Source organism: Elephantulus edwardii, unplaced genomic scaffold, assembly GCF_000299155.1.
Source record: "Elephantulus edwardii isolate Elephantulus edwardi_28Jun2011 unplaced genomic scaffold, EleEdw1.0 scaffold00003, whole genome shotgun sequence".
NCBI classification, from domain to species: Eukaryota; Metazoa; Chordata; class Mammalia; order Macroscelidea; family Macroscelididae; genus Elephantulus; species Elephantulus edwardii.
Genome location: NW_006399753.1, coordinates 16,577,035 through 16,581,284, shown reverse-complemented (window position 1 = coordinate 16,581,284; position 4,250 = coordinate 16,577,035).

Below are 4,250 nucleotides of genomic sequence, written 5' to 3'. Positions count from 1 at the left end.
GAGATGTCTCCCCAGATGCGACGGCTTTCAAGAAGCAGCTGCTCAAAAGGGACATTGTAGTTATGACAGAAATGATTAATTGAATAACTCATTTGGAAATTGTTCGCCTCTTTTAAGACCTTAAAGCTGATCAGGAAAGACTCGTCCCGTGTCAGACAGCCTAGCTGAGAACAATGCAGGGCGGGAAAACATTTCTGCAACAGAGAATCTCACAACTGGATTCCCTAAAATGCTGGAAGCATGATTCTAGGCATAGTCACTCTGTCATCTTGATAACAGTCACTTGCATTTGTGCAGCTCTGCACGGTCTATGAAGCATTGTCACAAGCACTGTCTGGTAGGTACCTCACGTTGAACAGGGGATCACCTATGAGAGGCTGTGCTGTGCTGCACGGATGCTGTGAAGAAGAAAGAGTATTGGAAATACTGCCTCCCAAAGGCATACGCATGGCTAGATGTAAAAGAAATCGTACCAGAGCCAGGAATTCTCTTTCCGAAGCTCTCAACCACCCACCCAGCAGAGCTCTCGGTTACCTAGTGGGTAAGAAGCGGCACTGGCAGCTCGAAGGGTGTTCAAATCCACCAGCTGCCCTGTGGGAGAAAGATGGGCAATCTCCTCCCATGCAATTTACTGTCCCTGAAAACCCACCAGAGAGTGATCTAGGAATCAGTCTGGACTCAACAGTAAACAACGATCCACCACATCATCTCTCCAGAGTGTTGCAACTGGAACCACCTTGCTGGGCTTCACGGAAGATGGACAGACCACCAAGCACAGACACGGATTAGTGGGCTTCACAGATACCGAGCCTTTGATAACTTGAAGTTTGTGCCAACCCTGCGTTGAACATGCCAATCAGCACCCAACGGAATATGCTCACTTCATGTGTCTGCATCACGTTTGGGTGCTTCCCTCAAAATAGCAAACTTTAAAATAATGTGATTATTTTACCCACAATTTATTGTTTAGTGCCGTCTACTCAAGTCCGACTCATGGTGACTCTGTGAACAACAGATTTGAACCCTGTCCCATCCTTGTGTCAAACTCACAATCTCTGACACCCTCAGGCCCATTGCTGCAGTCTCTATATCGATCCATCTGGTTAAGTGTCTTCATCTCCTTCACCATCCCTCCACCTTTCCAAGCAGGATGTCCCTCTACAAGGAATAATTTCTCCCAGCAACAGGTCCAAAGTATGTGAGACTAAGCTTTGCCATCTTTGCTTTGAAGGAACACTCTGTCTGCACCTTCTCCAAGACATACTACATGTTCTTTTAGCAGTCAATCAGATATCCAGTACTCTTCTCCAACAATACAACTCAAAGGCCTTAATTATTCTTCCATCATCTTTATTCACTGTTCAGCTCTCAGATGTGTAGCGAGTGATTGAAAAGACTGTGGCCTGAATCGGGTGCACCTTAGTCCTCAAACAGACATCATAACTCCTCAGTAATTTCTAGAGATCCCTTACTTACGTATAATAGGCTGCAATATAGCACAAGCATGTCTTAATTTCCCCCCAACAAGAATGCTGTATTAACATCACTGTTGTGTTAAGTGCCCCAATGAGTCAAATACAACCCTATGAACAACAGTTCTGAACTGTGTCTTATCATGTGACATTCTCACACTCTCTGACACATCTTAGCTCATTGCTTCAGTCCCTGTGTCAGTCGATCTTGTCGAGAATATTTCTTTCTTTCCCTGACCCTATACCTTATCAAGCATGATATCCCTCTCCAAGAATAGCCTCTCCTAACAACATACTCGAAGTATGTGCGATGAATCTTCACCATCTTTGTCTCCAAGGAGTATTCTGGCTGTGCTTTCTCTAAGACGTGTCTGTTTGTCCTTCTGACAGTTCGTGGGGGATATTCAGTACTCTTCTCCAGCACCATAAGTCAAAGGCATCAATGCTTCTCTTGTCATCCTTATTCATTGTTCAGCTCTCAGACACATGAAAGATATTATGTACTTTATTTTGTGAACATACTCACAGAATTCAAGCTCCGGGCCATGGAGTTAGTTCTGACTCATAACAAGCCTGAGAAGCCAGAAAATCCTTCTGACTCACTTTACTGTGAGGCTCAAGTTCTTGCAATGGTCTGGAACCCAGCTCTCATTATCCCCAGTGTGTGCCTGGACTCTAATTCATACCTAGTAAATCCCAGCTTTACGGGACACAGACGACCACTGAAGAGTGTTGTTGCGTACTGTCAAGCCAATTCCACCCCCGTGATCCCCAGGTGACAGCACAGACCTTCCCATGAGGTTTTCCAGGCTACTGGGTCTTTCTTCCTGAATCTGCTAGGTGGGCTTAAACTGCTGATGTTTTGGTTAGTACCTGTGTTGCCTAACTATTACACCACAACGGCTCTTCCCAAACATGACTGCTGGCCTTAGAAAGTGTGTAAGTCCAAGGATACATAACTGTATGATTTGCTAAAACACCAAAGCAATAGGTTCCTTTCTGTGGAGTGTGAAGAGGCAGGTTCGGTAGAATAATCACAAGGGGATAGGCCAAAAATTGCACTATGTCCTCGAAAAACATGCACTGGATTCCTAACCCTTTCCCTGTGAATAGATCCTATTTGGACATAGATTTAGCATTGTTATGTTAATTAGATCAAAGCTGAGTGGAATGGGTTCTATATCTAATCATTTCTAGTTGTAAAAAGAACGGATCATAGACACAGAGAGATGCTCTGTGTGAATCTTCAAGGCAAAGGTCTAAGGAATAGCCAGGGCTGCTGACAGGGAAATAGTCAGCGAGGCTTCCAGCCTATAGAAAGGTGAGAAAAGCACTGTCTCCTTTACAGTCACCCACTTGTTTTATTTGTGTTACAGCAGCACTGGGACGCCAAGGGGGTCCATTTGGCCTCTGAAGCATCAAATCGTGTGTACACGTGAGAGAGATAACACAGCCCATTCATACACATGCTGATTCTTCACACAAACCCACTGAGAACACACAGCACCAGTTATGCAGAGTCTTGGAAATGTTATAATGGAACACCTCCTGCTTAAGAAAGAGTGAACTGCAGCGAGAGGTGATGGTTTGGAAAGTGTGAGGGGACGCCATCAAGCTGATTTTGCCTCCGCAATCCTGTACTGTTTCTACCTCACTCAGCTTCAGGTTTTCACAGATTTTACTGGATTATGACAATCAGAGAAACTTTAGAAAATGTAAACAAAGAGCACATCATGACATCCAAGGCAGCGATAGCTGGTTAACAGCTTCCACTCTGGTTTTGGTCATTTTCTCTTCTCCCGCAATATCTGGAATTGGGCTTGTTAGCCATATTGATGTATTTCTATGATAAGAAAAAATTACAGCTGTCATGTCAATTCTGACTCGTAGACCCTGGAGGACAGAGTGGAATTGAAAATCTTTACAGAAGCAGACAGCTACCTCTTTCTCCCAAGAAGCCCTTGGTGGGTTCAAAGCGTTGACCTTTTAATTACCAGTTGAGGTCTTAACCACTGTGCCACGAGAGTTCCTTTCAGAAAAAGATATTAAGCTTGAAAACAAGTTGCCACGCAGTATGCATCGTATGATACTTGTACGCAGACCTGCTAACAACTACCGTGACTGAACAGGCGAACTCTGAACCCTCAACTACTTTCTGTCTCAATTTCCTTTTTTTTTTTTCAAAAGAGGTTTAATGATCCGACTTCAGGATGGTTGTGTGAATTAAATCAGAAAATATACTCAAAATGTAGAGTGCTTAATACTTGTGTTGCTCTTGGTACTATAAATAGCAACACTTTGCTATTATCCTGTGCATAGAAATCAATCTGGAAGAATTCACGGAACAATAATCATTATCCTGACGAGTGGTCTCACAAGGGGCTTTTGCCTTCCAGAAGAGCCCGGGGGTTGCAGGTGGGCAGGGATAGCTGATAGGGTGCTGGGTTGTTAACCAAAAGGCCATGTGTCACTGGTGTTTCCTGTCCAGCTTACAACCTTGAGAACTCAACGGAAGGTCAGTATGGGTTGAAATGGACTCCGTGGCCGTGAGTTTTGGGTTTCCTGAATTGCAGACCTTCTGAAACGTATTGTTTGTTAAAATAAATGTGTTCTTTAAACTCTTTTTATAACCGTGAATTCATCATTAGATAGCGTTGCTGCTAAGTGCCATCAAGTCAGCTCTGCCTCTTAAGAAGCTATGGACACAGACCAAAGCCTTGTCTAATCCTGTTCCACGCTCACCATTCCCACTGTGTTCAAATCCATTGCTGCAGCTGC